The 18,536-nt window shown below is 40.2% G+C and overlaps 1 non-coding gene across 1 annotated transcript; it reads left to right on the top strand.

The window, feature by feature from the left end:
* The first annotated feature begins 569 nt into the window (after positions 1–569).
* Positions 570–673, top strand: LOC112774874 (small nucleolar RNA R71). Its single transcript, XR_003189330.1, has one exon. It is a non-coding gene; the product is annotated as a small nucleolar RNA R71 (small nucleolar RNA).
* The last annotated feature ends 17,863 nt before the right edge of the window (positions 674–18,536 follow it).

An 18,536-nucleotide genomic window follows, 5' to 3' on the forward strand; every position in this document is an offset into this window, starting at 1 on the left:
GATATGATGGTTGGGAGTAAGTGTTTTGTGTGGCTTGGTATGATCTTTGGTTGGAGTTTTGGTATGTGGAATTGTTATGTTGGTTGTGGTTGTAAGGTTTGTGGTTTTGTGGTTGGGTTTGTTGGTTCCCCCACCCAAAGTTTGGGTGGTTTTTCCATCCTGGATTGTAAGTGTTGGAATGTGGATCATATGATTGCCTTTGTTGGTTTCCCACATAGTTGGCCTCTTCCCAATCACCTCCTTCAGTGCTTACTTCCTCTTGATCTTGTGTGTGTATTGCAGCCACTTGCTTTGTTTCTAATTTCCTGGTGAGCTCTGCTAGTTGCTTGGCAAACACCTTATTTTGGGCTAAAATTGTATCAACATGGTTCAGCTCCATGACTCCCTTAGTGTTGTGTCTCTCTGAAGCATAGTAGTACTCATTCTCAGCCACTGTCTCAATCACTTCAATGGCTTCTTCCACAGTCTTTTTCCTGTTCAATGAACCTCCTGATGAATGGTCTACAGCCTTCCTTGATTCATAAGAAAGTCCATCATAGAAAATGTGCAATTGCACCCAGTCATGGAACATGTCTGGTGGGCATTTCCTTGTCAAATCCTTGAACCTCTCCCATGCCTCGTAGAGAGTTTCACCATCTTGTTGTCTAAACGTCTGAACCTCAGATTGAAGCCTATTGACCTTTTGTGGGGGGTAGAAACGTGCCAGAAACTTGCTTTCCACCTCATCCCAGGTTGTTAGGCTCCCCCTTGGGAATGATTCCAGCCACTTAGCTGCCTTGTCCCTAAGTGAAAATGGGAACAAGAGCAGTTTATAGGTATCTTCCTGGACTCCATTGGACTTCACAGTGTCGCAAATTCTAAGGAATTTTGTGAGATGTTGGTTTGGATCTTCATTAGCACTCCCACCAAATGAACAATGATTCTCCACAAGTGATATTAGCTGTGGTTTGAGTTCAAAATTGTTGGCCTGAATGGGTGGTTTCTGAATGCTGCTACCACAATTCCCAGAGGTTGGGTTTATGTATGAACTAAGAACCCTCCTCTCAGGAATGGCATTGTTTCCATCATCCCTCTCATGGTTGTGAACTTCTCTATCCATGTTGAGATCTAAAGCTTCCTCAAAATTGTCCTTAGATTCTCCTTCAGATTCTTCTTCTCCCAGTACTCTCTTCCCTCTTGCTTCCCTTCTAAGTCTATGAAGGGTCCTCTCTGGTTCAGTATATGGAGGAGTTGATGTCTCTCCTCTCCTACCTGTCATACAAGAACACAGCACAAGCAACAAACAAGTGAAATACTCTTGGTTAATGAAAGAGTATGGTTAGAGTAGTTGAGGAATTAATTCAAATAGTTAGTGAGTCAGTGAGTTAGTTGCTTGAATTTAAAGGCATAAAGAAAGAAAGCATGTAACAGAGTACAGAAATTAAAAATTCAACAAGTAACTTGAACTGAATTAACAAAGCAAGAAAAATGCTCAATCTAGTTAACTTCAAATTTGAGAATTGTCAATCGAAAACCAATCCCCGGCAACGGCGCCATAAACTTGATGCGCATAAACTTGTTATGCTACGATTTAGGAAATTGCACGATCGGCAAAATTCCCTCCGGCAAGTGCACCGGTTATCGTCAAGTAAAAACTCACAATAGAGTGAGGTCGAATCCCACAAGGATTGGTTGAATGAGCAATTCGGATTAGAAGTGTGACTAGTTGAGCGGAATCAAGAATTAGATGAGATTTGTGGAATGTAAAATTGGCGGGAAACGTAAATGGCAAGAAATTGAAATGGCGGAATCTTAAATTGCATGAATTAAAGAGCAGAAGCTAAATTGCTGAAATTAAAAGGGAATGGGGGTGATTGCATGAATTGAGTTGCAGAATGTAAAGAGAAAGTGGAAATCAGAGATGGGGAATTCATTGGGTTATAGGAGATATTGAGATCTCCGAATCAAAACATGTTTATCTCTTCCTCAACCAATGCGTTCATTGAATTTTGCTTGGCAATCTTATATGATTGGATCCCAATCCCTTGGCTCACCAATTCTCTCTAAAAACAAACAAATTCCCAATCCTTTGGTTTAAATGTTCATAAGAAGAGATGATGCTCGATCACTGATTATACCACACAGTTTCATGAACCACAATTTGGTAGGATTACATGTCACAATATCCATCCAAACCCCAATCCAATTCACTGTGAGAAAGCTTCTCTAGCATGAATCCTCCATTCCTTTCCCAAGGTTCCGAAGGATTCCAATTATGGGTAGTTTCTTTCCCAAGACAACTACCCAATGAAATTAGATCGAGAAGCTTTCTAACAAAATTCAAGAGAAAAGATTGAAGAAGAAGATAAACTATTATTGATTCATTGAATTACAATAGAGCTCCCTAACCCAATGAAAGGGGGTTTAGTGAGTCATAGCTCTGAATTCAATTACAAAGGTATGAAAACTAGCAAAATGAAAAGGTAAAAGTCCCTTCCTAACTTAAATTCTATCCTATTTATACACTTTCTATATTGAGCTTCTGTTGTGTTTCTTGGGCTTTGAGGCCTCTCCCTGCTTTCCTTTTGCTTTGGGTTTATGATCCATGATCTTGATGAGGCTGCTGATCCACAATTCTGTAACATTCATTGAGCCAACTTAGTGATAATCAAGTAATGACACATGACTCAACAATTTGAAATTCCAGACTCATCAATCCTTCAGGCCCAATCCCATAAACCATGATATTCAATTGGGTTTCATACCAGAGTAAGTTTAAGTTAATGTTTGTGCTCAAAAGCTAACTTAAACTGCTATATTTTTGGCCCAGAAACCTTTTCCAATAGTGGTGTTTAAGTTGCAGTTTAAGCTTAAACTGCAGCTTAAACGCCAGACACTTCCAGTGATGCCTTTTGTGGAAGCACGTTTAAGCTTCAGTTTAAGGTTAAACTGAAGCTTAAACGTGGAAATGGAAGAAGGCAGCCCTGGAGGGTAAAGTAGTCGAACACGTTTAAGCTTCAGTTTAAGGTTAAACTGAAGCTTAAACGTGGAGATAGGAAAGGCAGCCCTGGAGGTCGAACACGTTTAAGCTCCAGTTTAAGGTTAAACTGGAGCTTAAACGTGGGAATAGAGAAAGCCATCCTGGAGGTCGAACACGTTTAAGCTCCAGTTTAAGGTTAAACTGGAGCTTAAACGTGGGAATAGAGAAAGGTAGCCCTGGAGGTGTCGAACACGTTTAAGCTCCAGTTTAAGGTTAAACTGGAGCTTAAACGTGGAAGTGGAGAAAGCAACCCCTGGAGGTCGAACACGTTTAAGCTCCAGTTTAAGGTTAAACTGGAGCTTAAACGTGGAATTGGAGAAAGCAACCCTGGAGGAGAAAACTTGGTCGAACACGTTTAAGCTCCAGTTTAAGGTTAAACTGGAGCTTAAACGTGGAATTGGCTCCCTGGTGCATTTCCCATTTCTGGCGTTTAACTTCCAGTTTAAGGTTAAACTGGAGGTTAAACGCCACTTTCACCCTTTCCTCAGCTTTCATGATTTTGGTAGTTTAAGTTCCAGTTTAAGCTTAAACTAGAACTTAAACTCCACATGTGATATTCAAGCTTCCTTTATTGATTTTGTTGCTTCCTTGCCTAGCCTCTTCTTCCCTGAAATCATCCAAACAATTGCATCAAAGTCTTGCAAAATTTCATGAGAAATCTTCCATTCATAGCATTCAAGTAATATAACTAAAAACTCATGGAATTTGCATCAAAATCATACTGTTTGGATGGTTCATTGCTTTGTTATTCATTTAACCATTCTTGGTTACTTTAAGCTCAAGAAAATGCATAAAACAACTAAAACTAACAGAAAAATGCTAGTGAAACTAGCTTAAGATGCCTTGGCATCACAACCTTTCAGAGGTGCATGCTCTCTATCTTCTCTGATATGGTAGAGAAGTTTTTGGAAGTCTTCATGGATGACTTTTCAGTATTTGGAGAGTCATTCAGCTCATGCCTTAACCATTTAGCACTTGTTCTGAAAAGATGCCAAGAGACCAACCTAGTTTTAAATTGGGAAAAATGTCACTTTATGGTGACTGAAGGGATTGTCCTTGGGCATAAAATTTCAAACAAGGGAATAGAGGTGGATCAAGCTAAAGTTGAAGTAATTAAAAAATTACCACCACCTGCCAATGTTAAGGCAATCAGAAGCTTTCTGGGGCATGTAGAATTCTATAGGAGGTTTATAAAGGATTTTTCAAAAATTGCAAAACCTCTGAGCAATCTGCTAGCTGCTGACACGCCATTTGTGTTTGACATAAAGTGTCTGCAGGTGTTTGAGACCCTGAAAGCTAAGCTAGTCACAGCACCAGTTATTTCTGCACCAGACTGGACATTACCCTTCGAGCTAATGTGTGATGCCAGTGACCATACCATTGGTGCAGTATTGGGACAGAGGTATAACAAGCTTCTGCATGTCATTTATTATGCTAGCAGTGTTTTAAATGATGCCCAGAAAAATTACACAACCACAGAAAAAGAATTACTTGCAGTGTTTTATGCCATTGACAAGTTTAGATCCTACTTAGTAGGATCAAAAGTGATTGTGTACACTGACCATGCTGCTCTTAAATATCTACTCACAAAGCAGGATTCAAAGCCCAGGCTCATAAGATGGGTGTTGCTTCTGCAAGAGTTTGATATAGAAATAAGAGACAGAAAAGGAACATAGAATCAAGTAGCTGATCATCTGTCCCAGATAGAACCAGTAGCAGGAGCATCCCTCCCTCCTACTGAGATCTCTGAAACCTTTCCGGATGAGCAATTGTTTGCTATTTAGGAAGCTCTATGGTTTGCAGACATTGCAAACTATAAGACACAAGGTTCTCCTTCTGTAACCATGGAGAGGAAGCATGAAAAGCTTCTCTCACTACAGAGTCAACCAAAGCCCCCACAGTAAAACTCTAAGTTTGGTGCTGGGAGGCCACAACCAAACTCTAAGTTTGGTGTTGAACCCCCACATTCAAACTCTAAGTTTGGTGTTGGGAGGTCCCAACCTTGCTCTGATTATCTGTGAGGCTCCATGAGAGCTCACTGTCAAGCTATTGACATTAAAGAAGCGCTTGTTGGGAGGCAACCCAATGTTATTTAATTATATCTATTTATTTTCCATGGCTATTTTATGTTTTCTTTAGGTTGATGATCATGTGAAGTCACAAAAACAAATGGAAAATCAAAAACAGAATGAAAAACAACATGAAAAACAGCACACCCTGGAGGAAGATCATTCTGGCATTTAAACGCCAGAAACAAGCATCTGTCTGGCGTTTAACACCAGAAACAAGCACCAAGCTGGCGTTTAACGCCAGAAACAAGCATCAGTCTGGCGTTAAAAGCCAGAAACAGGCTACATTTGGGCGTTTAACGCCAGAAACAGGCTGCAGTCTGGCGTTAAGCGCCAGGATTGCACAGTAAGGGCATTTTGTACGCCTAATTGGAGCAGGGATGCTAAATCCTTGACCCCACTGGATCTGTGGACCTCACAGGATCTCCACCTACCTCACCATTCAAATTCAAACCATTTCCCTCCCAAACCCACCCATTCACACACTTCCATCTCCTCCATCTTCTCCATTTCTTTCTTCTTTTGCTCGAGGACGAGCAAACCTTTTAAGTTTGGTGTGGTAAAAGCATTGCTTTTATTTTTCCATAATTCAGTGGTAGAGCAATTGACTGCAGATCAAATAGCTATGAGGAAAGAGCAACAAAGGCAAGGAAGAGACATAGAGGAGCTCAAGAGCACCATTGTTCTTCAAGAAGAGGAAGACGCCACCCTCATTAAGGTGGACCCATTCCTTAATCTCCTTGTTCTTATTTTCCTGTTTTTCGTTTACTATGCTTCATGTTTAATTATGTTTGTGTCTTTACTATATGATCACTAGTATCTAAGTGTCTATGTCTTAAAGATATGAATGTCCTATGAATCCATCACCTTTCTTAAATGAAAATTGTTTTCTGAAAAAGAAAAAGAAGTACATGAATTTCGAATTTTAAAATAGTTTAATTATTTTGATGTGGTGGCAATACTTTTTGTTTTCTGAATGAATGCTTGAACAGTGCATATTTCTTTTGAATTTGTTGTTTATGAATGTTAAAATTGTTGGCTCTTGAAAGAATGATGAAAAAGGAGAAATGTTATTTGATAATCTGAAAAATCATAAAAATGATTCTTGAAGCAAGAAAAAGCAGTGAAGAACAAAGCTTGCTGAAAAAAAAATGCGAAAAAAAAAGCAAGCAGAAAAAGCCAAAAGCTCTTTAAACCAAAAGGCAAGAGCAAAAAGCCAATAGTCCTTAAAACCAAAAGGCAAGGGTAATAAAAAGGATCCAAGGTGTCAAGTGAAAACTTGAGACTGAGCGGTTAAAGTCGAGGTCCAAAGCAAAAAAAAAAAATAATAATAGAGTGTGCTTAAGAACCCTGGACACCTCTAATTGGGGACTTTAGCAAAGCTGAGTCACAATCTGAGAAGGTTCACCCAGTTATGTGTCTGTGGCATGTATGTATCCGGTGATAATACTGGAAAACAGAGTGCTTAGGGCCACGGCCAAGACTCACAAAGTAGCTGTGTTCAAGAATCAACATACTGAACTAGGAGAATCAATAACACTATCTAAATTCTGAGTTCCTATAGATGCCAATCATTCTGAACTTCAAAGGATAAAGTGAGATGCCAAAACTGTTCAGAAGCAAAAAGCTAATAGCCCCGCTCATCTAATTAACACTGATCTTCATAGATGTTTTTGGAATTCATTGTATATTCTCTTCTTTTTATCCTACTTTGTTTTTAGTTGCTTGGGGACAAGCAACAATTTAAGTTTGGTGTTGTGATGAGCGGATAATTTATACGCTTTTTGGCATTGTTTTTACTTAGTTTTTAGTATGATTTAGTTGGTTTTAGTATATTTTTATTAGTTTTTTAATTAAAAATCACATTTCTGGACTTTACTATGAGTTTGTGTGTTTTTCTGTGATTTCAGGTATTTTCTGGCTGAAATTGAGGGAGCTGAGCAAAAATCTGATTCAGGCTGAAAAAGGACTGCTGATGTTGTTGGATTCTGACCTTCCTGCACTCAAAGTAGATTTTCTGGAGCTACATATATTCAAATGGCGCGATCTTAATTGCGTTGGAAAATAGACATCTAGGGTTTTCCAGCAATATATAATAGTCCATACTTTGCTCAAAAATAGAGGACGTAAACTGGCGTTCAACGCCAGTTTCATGTTGTAGTCTGGCGTCCAACGCCAGAAACAAGTTACAAGTTGGAGTTCAACGCCAGAAACAGGTTACAACCTGGCGTTGAACGCCCAAAACAGCCCAGGCACGTGAGAAGTTTAAGTCTCAGCCCTATCACACACCAAGTGGGCCCCAGAAGTGGATTTCTGCACTATCTATCATAGTTTACTCATTTTTTGTAAACCTAGGTTACTAGTTTAGTATTTAAACAACTTTTAGAGATTTATTTTGCATCTCATGACATTTTAGATCTGAACTTTGTAATCTCTGATGGCATGAGTCTCTAAACTCCATTGTTGGGGGTGAGGAGCTCTGCTGTGTTTTGATGAATTAATGCAACTATTTCTGTTTTCTATTCAAACACGCTTGTTTCTATCTAAGATGTTCATTCGCACTTCAATATGATGGATGTGATGATCCGTGACAGTCATCACCATTCTCAACCTATGAATGCGTGTCTGACAACCACCTCCGTTCTACTTTCGATTGAATGAATATCTCTTGGATTCCTTAATCAGAATCTTCGTGGTATAAGCTAGAATCCATTGGCAGCATTCTTGAGAATCCGGAAAGTCTAAACCTTATCTGTGGTATTCCGAGTAGGATTCAGGGATTGAATGACTGTGACGAGCTTCAAACTCGCGAGTGTTGGGCGTAGTGACAGACGCAAAAGGATCAATGGATCCTATTTTGACATGATCGAGAACCGACAGATGATTAGCCGTGCGGTGACAGCGCACCTGGACCTTTTTCACTGAGAGGACGGATGGTAACCATTGACAACGGTGATCCACCAACACACAGCATGCCATAGGAGGAACCTTGCGTGCGTGAAGAAGAAGATAGGGAGAAAGCAGAGATTCAGAAGACAAAGCATCTCCAAAACTCCAACATATTCTCCATTACTGCATACCAAGTATTTATTTTATGTTCCCTTGTTCATTTGCAAGTCAACTGATAATTATAATTGACCTCCTAACTGAGATTTACAAGATAACCAGAGATTGCTTCAAACCAACAATCTCTGTGGGATTCGACCCTTACTCACGTAATGTATTACTTGGACGACCCAGTGCACTTGCTGGTTAGTGGTACGAATTGTGAAAAGTGTGATTCACATTTCGTGCACCAGAAGCGCTAATACAAAAGCGCGCGTTTTTAGAGGAAAAATGTTCTACATTCAAAAAAGCTCTACAAAGAAAGGAATCGACAAAAGTGCTCGAGTTCGGCTTCGCTATAAAAAGTTCGAAGTCAAAAAACTCGACCTCAAAGCAGAAGACCAAGCTCAAGCAGGGGGCACTGTTCATACCCTGGGTCGAGCTGTCCGACCCGAGATGTTTAGCGACATGGTGACCGACCTCTTCAGGTCCGACTACCCAATCTCTTCTTAAAGAGCTCGGCCAAATCGACAGAAAAGCCCAACTCAAGGAACATGACCCAAATCCAAAGGCAGTCCAAGCCTATAGAGATAAGGGCGGTTCCCTTGAAGATAAGCTGACCTCAACTCAAAGATAAAGATAAGATAGGATAACTAACTTATCTTATCTAAAAAGGTCACTCTACACCATTATAAATACACTGGAGCACCCAGGTATAACTCATACTCTGATTCTACAAAAAACCTGCTTAATACCCGTGCTAACTTAAGCATCGAAGTCTCTTGCAGGTACCCCCCACCCTCCGGTGACCAAGGATCAGAAGTACAGCCAGTCCAACAAGTCAGACACAACAGCTCCGGCCGCTACCAGCCAGCCGGACACATCATCTCCGACTAGTCAGAAGATCTCATCCGACATCGACCTACAGTTTTAGGTAACCTTCGGAACAATTGGTATTTGAGAACTGTTGGTTGATTTGAATTCCACTAACTCTAGTCTTTCCTTGAGAGTTGACTAGGACTTGAGGAATCAAATTGATTTATCTACTTGACTTTCCTTCATAGTTAGAAGTTGAGTAAGTGGGAGCAATGGACAATTACTATCATAATTGATGATGATAATGAGGATAGGAATTCTTATTCTCAATACTTGTTAAGACTTTTCTTAATTATTAGTTTATTTTCTTGTCATTTACATTCCTTGTTCAACCTTTCAAAAACCCAAAAATATACAATCTCATAACCGATAGTAGCATACTTCCCTACAATTCCTTGAGAGACGACCCGAGGTTTACATACTTCGGTTTAATTTTATTTGGTTTGTTTTAGTGACAACCAAATTTTTTGTATGAAGGGATTATTATTGGTTTAGAAACTATACTTGCAATGAGGATTCATTTGTGAAATTCTAAACCATCAAAAATCCATTCATCAAAATGGCGCTGTTGCCGGGGTGTTGCAAATGTGTACCTTATTATTGGTTATTGTGAATATTGTGAATAATTTTGATTTTTCGTTACTTTGTTAGTTGTTTCTAGTTTTAGGAGTTTATTCTCATTATTCTCTTATTAGTTTTTGTTTTTATTTTCTTTTGATACTATGAATTCTCACCCATTTGGCTATGAGTTTGGTTCAAATTATGTTGTAGGGAATGGAAGCTATAATGAGAACATGCATCAAGGTTGGGACAATCAGATATGGGAGGAGCCACAAGGATTTGATCAACCCTCTTGGCAACAACCCCCACCAAATTACTATGGTCAAGAGCCATTCTAGGGTGAATACAAAGACAACGGATATGGTGGACCCCCTTGTAGTTACCAACAAGCCCACCATATGCCAATGAACCCCCTCATCAACATAGCTTTGAACCCCCATACTCACAAGCCACCTACTACCAAACACCCTCATATGATCCTAATCCTTATCCACCTTACCAACCACCCCATGATCCATATGAACCATACATAGAGCCACCCTAATTCCAACCCAATTACTTCGATATACACCATGTCCATATCCATCAATCCAAGAGCCTTATGATCCTACTTATGATATCCAAGTGGAACAAGAGTCAAAGGATCGTCTCAAGGAAACACTCGATCAATTTCAAGCAACCCTTCATCAATTTGAGCAAGTGGGAAAACAGAAAGCACACGAAGCTCTCATATCTAAAGAATATCAACTTGAGAACAAGGGATTGAAGTGTGTTGTGCAACAAGTAGAAAAGATGGAGAATGTTGAATCGTCACATCCTTGTTATGATGAACCACCATCATATCATGAACCTTTCGCCCCAAATAATAAACCCTCATATCCACCCCAATCTGCAATGAATGACACTATAAGTGTTCTTCTTCAAGGGCAAAGAGAGATGCAAAAGACGACACAAGAGTTCATAGCTACCTTGACCGACACAGCAGGTAATTTAGCCTCTCTGCGCTTCGATACTCAAAGCACTCCCATGGCTACATGCTGAAAATCAATAGAAGACCCTAGTATGAAGGAGACACTAGAAACTCCGGTGGACAATGAGGTACATGATTTTGTATTGGAACAAGTGCAGGAAGCCATAATAGTTGAAGAGGAATATGTGGTTGAAGACTTAGGAGACGCTGAACCTCCGTGGGAATCTAGAGTTGTAGAGTATTCCTCCATGAAGATTGAAATTGATATCAAGAAGGCCAGTGTATATCCTCCATGGCATATTCCTTATGAAGACTTGGATGGGATAGAACAAGAAGAAAGTTCCCTTGGTGATGCAGATCAAGAATCAAGTCCTCCTAGTGATGAATCTACATCTGCAATTGAACTCCTTGAATATGAAGACTCTTCCCTGATTGAGTCTGAGAATGATGTGGAAGCGGAAGTCCTTCATAAGGGTTGGACGGGAGTTGAGTACACTTTGTCAAGAACGTTGGAGACTTCTCCACCTAGGTGGCTATCTACTCCTTCATTTGAGTGGGTAAGACTTATCTCTATTCGCTTTACTGTCCCACTTGACTATGGTATTCTTGAAACGGATGGCCAACTTATGGAGCTTTGTGGAATTAAGCGTAAGAGAAGGATGTTCAGTGGTTGGAGTTGCAAGGCAAGGCTCATCAAGGTTGATACTTCAAGAGCTGGATGCAAGGGTGGAGCTAGTGAATATTTGGTTGGATCTAAGAGAAGAGTTTGGTATTGCGTTGGGAATTCAGATTGCTTGCCACCCGATTGGGACAAGGGTGACCTACTTCAAGATGTGTGTAGAAACAAGATTTGGGATCCGGAAAAATATGAGGATCAATTTTGGGAGCTCAAAGCTTGTGAAGAACTCCATCAAAGCTTGGGGAATTTACTTGGAATAGATAGAGCTTATTGGAAATCCAAGCGCTGGTGGCAATTTCAAGATTAGTTCAAGCACAAGCCTCCAAGACAAGGAGCCCACCAAATGTCCAACTTAAGGACAATAACTAAAAGTGCTAGGTGGAAGACAACCTACCATGGTATGATGTTTCATTTTTATTCTTAGTTTTATTTTATTTTATTTTTATTAGTGTGCATTCATAATTTCTGCATAATCATCCGCATTCTGCATTCTGCATATAAAAAAAGGGGGATCAACGCGCAAGCGTCTACGACACGTACACGTCATGCGTGAATGCGCAACGCATGTGAATTAACCAGAGAGTTGTGATGGAGACTGATGCAGGCAGAAATTAGCGAATTAAAAATTGTTAAAATTTATACGTTGCAAGTATAGTTCTTAATTCGCTAGAAATCCGCCTATCAATTTAGAAAGATGTCACAGAAAATTGAAATTAAGATACTGGGAGTATGAATCCCAGGTCGTCTCCCAACGAGTTGCAGAAAAGTGTGCTATTTTATTAATCAGAGGTTTTCAAAAAGGGTTGAATTGAGCAAACAGGAAATTAAATTGGTGAATTTGAATAGTATAAATAAAAGCCTTGACTGGGAATTGATTAGTTGGAATCCTTACTATTGTTGGAATGCTCTCAGGATTAATTGACAATTGAAGGTTGTCCTGTTTAGTTATCCTTCACTAGGTAAAGAAAAGTCAAACAAGTTGGAATGCTGCGTCCGTTCACAAGTCGCAATTCACTTAATTAAAAGGGATTGGTGTTAGTGATTAGGAGGCAATCCAACCATAAACTCAATTACAATTTTTCTTTCAAGCCTTCCAACTCAAGGGTTCCTTTCAATCAATTCCCCATCAAGTTAGGGAACTACTCGCTAATTGTGAATGTAAAATTCATAGCATATAAAAAGGAATTAAAGGAAGACATTGTAAATAAAAATCAAAATAGTCAATTAAAAATAAAGGTGATCCTTGTATTAAATAATCCTAAAAATATTCCAATGGTAAAATTAACAAAGCAAAGAACATGGAAGAGTGAAGCCAAGTAAAGAAAACGAACTAGAATGACGAAGTCTTGATGAGGTAATAACTCTTCTCAGTGTTCCAATGCCCAAAAAGTAAGTGAAAATTAAATCCTAAGAACTATGAATGTGTAGAGAGAAAACCTAGAGGAGGAGTAAAACTAGATCTAAAAACTAAAACTGTGTAGAATGAATGTTGTCTCTGTTTTTCTGCATGTTCTCCGGCTCTAGTCTGCTGTTATGGGTCGAAAATTGGGTCAAAATAGGGTCCAAAATCACACCCAGCGATTCTGCAAATTATGCAGATCGCGCATGCCACGCGATCGCGTCACTCATGCGGACGCGTCATTCGCGTTTCGCTTCACCACGCGGGCGCGTCGTCCACGCCTCCGCGTCGCTCGTGCTTTTCCATTTCGCGCGGTCATGTTGTCCATGCGGCCACGTCACTGTGATATGATCTTCTCCGCGCGGTCGCGTCGTCTATGTGGCCGCGTCGCTTCTCGCTGGTCATCTCCTCAATTTCTTGTGTTCCTTCCATTTTTGCTGGCTTCCTTTCCAATCTCCAACTCATTCTTGCCCTATAAAGCCTGAAACGCTTAACACACATATCACGACATCGAATGGAATAAAGAAGATGTAAAATGTATAATTAAAAGTCTCTAGGAAGCAGTTTTCACTCATGTAATGATTTCAGGAAGGAAATATAAATGCATGCTATTTTAATGAATAAGCGGGTCAGGATCATGATAAAACCACACAATTAAACACAATATAAACCATAAAATAGTGGTTTATCAACCTCCCCACACTTAAACATTAGCATGTCCTCATGCTCAATTGAAGGAGATAAAATAAACAAGTATGAACATGTAGAAACTCATGCAATGCAATGCAATCCTATATATATGAATGCAACTATATGATTCTTGCCCACTTGATCGAAAGTAAATAAGCTCTTCAAAACAATTACAAATCAAATTCCACTAATTCTATCATTATACAGTAAGACAGACAAAGGTGCAAGAGGATAGCTCATGAAAGCAGGGAACATGGAAATTCAAGCATTGAACCCTCACTGATGATGTATGTACGCTCTAATCTCTCTAGTGTATAGGGTAATCACTCTATCCTTCTCTAATCATGCTCTCTAACTTTTGTTCTTCTCTTAACCAATCAACAACAGTTAATATACCAATGCAAACATCATGAGGTCTTTTCAAGGTTGTAATGGGGCCAAGGTAGGTAGGGATACATGTATGGTCAAATGAGCTTATAAATTGAATCTTTAATTAACCCAAGCTTCAACCCAACTTATATAACTTGCATAATCTTAGAATTCATACCTAGCTACCCAGAATTCCCCTTTTACATTCCATACCCATGTATCAACTTTTTATTTTAATTTTTATCATATGTGCATTGATCTTTGAATTCTCAATTCAGCATTGGGGTAATTTGGTCCCTTTATTCATTTATTTATTAAATTTTTTTTTGTTAAATAGAAGCAAAAATAAACATAGCTTATCAATGCACATAGATTTTTAATCCTTATAGTTTCACATGAGTAGGTATCCAAATTCCCATTAAATTATCATGACACATTCCCTTAATAACTTTTGTTCCCATAATTTCCCATATTTAACTAGCACACACAATTCTATCTTAAGCTAACCAAAGATTCAATTTGGGATATACAATATTTTTCCGCTTAAGGCTAGTAATGTGGGGAAATATAGAACAAATAGGATTTAAAGGCTCAAAGTGGTTAACAAAGGTAATTGAAAAGGGTAGGCTTAATTTGGATAAGTGAGTTTAAACAAAAGATGGCCTCAATCATATGCAAGCATACAAATATAATAAATATTGGACATATAAGATAAAACAAAATACAGATTACAATCATAGAGAAGTAAACACACAAGAATAAAATAATTATGGTTAAATAATGTAACCATGCATAAAGGCTCAAATCTTTACAGGTTGTGTGTTCTTTAGCTCAAACATCATGTTCCAAATACAACTTCAAGCACATTTATCATAAAAATGTGAAAAATTAGTGAAATTTTGTTCCAAAGATAGAGTCTTAGAAGAAACTTATTGTCTTTTCAATCAAGTGGAGCATACATGCAACTAACCTATTACTATGCAATTTATCCTATTCTATAAAAGAAAGAAGAACTAACTAAAATATCCTAATTTATTGGTGCTAGGGAAGAGAAATTACCTCCGGAAGTCAGGTACTGACCGACCTCCCCACACTTAAGGCTTTGCACCGTCCTCGGTGCCATCTGTCAGGAACAGGGGTGGGCTGGTAGCAGTATCTCCATAGTCGGGACCATCATGGCTCCCTGTGCTGGTAAAGGAAGTGGAGTCCGGGGTGTCTGAGTCCTTGAAGTGTCCCTTGAGTAGCTCCTTGAGGTGTTTGAATCGGCGCTCGTTACGGCGCTCTCTTAACTTCGCTTTCTGTTCCTGCCGATCCAATCTTTTGATTATCTGCTGGAGCAGCTCATCTGTTATAGGTGCTTGTGGTGTTGAAGAAGGGATATCTTCAACCGGAGCAGTGGGAAGGCTTGTAGTGGCTGCTGGAAGTCTGAGGTACTTCCCATTGGGGACATACTGATCATCCCGTGGAAGCATGGCTTTGGTGTCTCCAGCTCTGTAGGAAACTCCGGCTGCTGAGACAAGATCTGAGACCAAGGCGGGAAAAGATAAGTTGCCCGCAATTTGTACGTGTCCCATGACATTCCGGATATGTCTTGGTAGATTCAGAGGCTGGTCTGTAAGGATGCACCATAGTAGAACGGCCATGTCTGTAGTGAAGGAGGACTCGTGAGTGCTCGGAAAGACGTAATGGGACATGATCTGTGCCCATACGCGAGCCTCCAAGGTAAGTGCTGAAGCTGATATTCCCTTAGGGCGGGTACGATGGTATCCGTATATCCACCGGCTGCCAGGTAGTGCGATAACTCTGAAAACAACTTCCCAGTCAAATTGGTACATCTGGCGCTTGAGTGTAGCTTTTTGAAAAGCATCCAATCCTTCTGGAATAGGGGGAAGACTCAAAGCTTGTTGAATAGCCTCTTCTGTAATGGGGACTTGCTTTTGACGGACAAAGACAGACTGCAGGGTAGGCAGGTAGAAGTTAGAGTAGAACTCGACTACCCAAGAAAGATTGACCTGCTTCTGCTGTCTCTGTAGGAAACCCCATTGTCTTCGTTCAATTTGCGACTCAACAAAAGTAGCAATATTGGGCGGGAGGATAAGAAGGTGTTCGTTGTTGTAACTCCTTTCAGCCAGGATGGGGAACATATGCTCACAGTAGTGATTGAAAAATCGCGCAGCATCCTTTGCTTGAAAGGCTTTCTCCTTTTCATCAACCTTTATGATCCTCTTAACTCTTTTTGTGGAGGGCTTGACTGTAGTTGAAGAAGGCTCTGCCACTAGTGTTCTTTTAGTTCCTCTCCTTGTTGGAGGTTTGGGAGTAGCTTTCTCTTTTCCTTTCTTGGTGGCCATCCTGAAAAGGGAAGAGAGAGTAAATTAAATTCAAGGAGATATATAGCAATGAAGAGAACAAAAAAGGATGGTTGTAAATGCACATTAAAAGGTAAATGATGTCAACACACGCTCATGAGTACATGTGAAAGATCATTAATGGAAAATAGTTAGTGCATATGATGACAAGTGAATGCAAGGTGTTTATTGGCATGCCGGCAAAGGGCATGAGTAGCATAGACCAAGCATTACTTTGTAACAAACCATCACGTTTGTATTGACAATTAAATTCAATTAATATAATAGTAAAGGGAATTTGTGAAAAGCAAGCATTGAATAGTAGAATAACATAGAGAAGTGCATAATGCCATATGGGCTTTTTCACAAACACATAGCATGCATGGTGAAGAAGGTATAGAAAGTATTAAAGTGAACATGTAAGCAACCCTTTAAAGAAAATAATATATAATTGTCAAACAATTTGCAACAATCCACAAGCATATAATGAAAAATAATGACTCAAATTAAATTCTAACACCATGTAAAAAGGAAAGAAGAAGAAAGAAAATATGAATAATGAAAAGAAAAAAGAAAAGAAAAGAAAAAAATAAGAAGAATGATAGAAAAGAGAAGGATGAAGAAGAAAATAAAACCTTGTTAATGGAGGTGAGGGAGAGAGAGTGAAATGTGAGATAGAAAGAAGAAGGGGGGAGGAAGAAATAAGGAGGGAAAAAGGAAAATTAGGATTTTTGAGAAGAAAAAAGATATGATAATTGGCAAAATTAGGTTGAGCTGTGCGGTGCAAGCGACGCGATCGCATGGGGCACGCGGTCGCGTGACTTGCGCTTAAGGTGAGGGACGCGGTAGCGTCGGTCACGCGGTCGCGTGACCCAGTTTGTGCCAGTGGCGCGAGGGTTGCCTCGCACTCGCACAACTCTCTGTTCAAAATCATTAAATGCCAAATTTTAGGTGAGGCGATCGTGTGGGGCATGCGATCGCGTGAGTGGGCAGTTTATGGGGTACGACGCGACCGCGTGGGGCACGCGGTCGCGTGAGGGGGATTGCGTGTCCAGCGCCAGTCCAGCACCACTCTAGCACAACTTTCAGCTGTGCACCCTTTCTACGTCGAAAATCAGGGCACGCGGCCGCGTGGAGCACGCGGTTGCGTGGGAGGCTGTTATGCCCATACGACACGGACGCGTCAGCGATGCGGTCGCGTGGGCTGATTTGTGCCACTGGCACTCCTCCAGCCATGCTCCAGCATGACTCTCTGTTCGTTTTTTATTTTTCTCCCCTCTCCTTGCGATGCGGACGCGTCGCTGATGCGGTCGCGTCGCGTGGCAATCAATTTTTTTTTTAAATTATGTAAATGCAGATGCACGAAATATACTAATAAAGAGAAGAGTTATTGGATAAGAAAACTAAAAATAGAGAAAAGAACGATCATACCATGGTGGGTTGTCTCCCACCTAGCACTTTGCTTTAACGTCCGTAAGTTGGACGCTCCACTAGCTCAATCTTCTGCTATGTGGGGATCTTCCAAGATGAAGATCTCAAGCTCCTTGTTTCTCTGCATCTTCTCGCCATGGTATAGCTTCAGGCGTTGTCCATTAACTTTGATAAGTTCAGAACTTGAAGGATGACTTAGGTGATAAACTCCGTACAGTTCGGCCTTCTCTACTCTGTATGGACCTTCCCATCTGGATCTCAACTTGCCTGGCATGAGCCTCAGACGAGATTTGTAAAGAAGGACTAAATCCCCAGGTTGGAACTCTTTCCTCTTGATATGCTAATCATGTGCAGCCTTCATCTTTTTCTTGTATAGTCTTGAGTTCTCATAAGCTTCTAGGCGAAGGCTTTCCAGTTCTTGCAGTTGCAACTTCCTTTCAGCTTCGGCGTTCTCCATCCCCATGTTGCACTCCTTAACTACCCAAAAGGCTTTGTGCTCTACCTCAACAGGGAGATGACAAGCTTTTCCATAAACTAAACGGAACGGACTCATCCCAATGGGTGTTTTGTATACTGTTCTGTATGCCCAGAGTGCATCTTGTAGCCTGGTGCTCCAGTCCTTTCTATGAGGTTTGACTATCTTCTGCAAAATACGCTTTATCTCTTTATTTGACACCTCGGCTTGCCCATTGGTCTGAGGATGGTATGCTGTTGCAACCTTATGAATTATCCCATGCTTCTTCATTAGTCCTGTTAGTCTCCTGTTACGAAAATGGGTGCCTTGATCGCTCACGATTGCTCGTGGGGATCCAAAGCGACAAATAATATGGTTTCTCACAAAGGAAACAACAGTGTTAGCATCATCAGTGCGGGTAGGAATTGCTTCCACCCATTTGGAAACGTAGTCCACAGCTAATAATATATAGAAATAGCCATTAGAATTTGAAAATGGACCCATGAAGTCAATGCCCCAAACATCAAAAATTTCACAGAAAAGCATAATTTGTTGAGGCATCTCATCCCTCCTGGATATATTACCAAATTTTTGGCATGGGAGGCAAGATTTACAAAATTCAGCAGCGT

This window comes from Arachis hypogaea, chromosome 18, assembly GCF_003086295.3.
Source record: "Arachis hypogaea cultivar Tifrunner chromosome 18, arahy.Tifrunner.gnm2.J5K5, whole genome shotgun sequence".
Taxonomy (NCBI): Eukaryota; Viridiplantae; Streptophyta; class Magnoliopsida; order Fabales; family Fabaceae; genus Arachis; species Arachis hypogaea.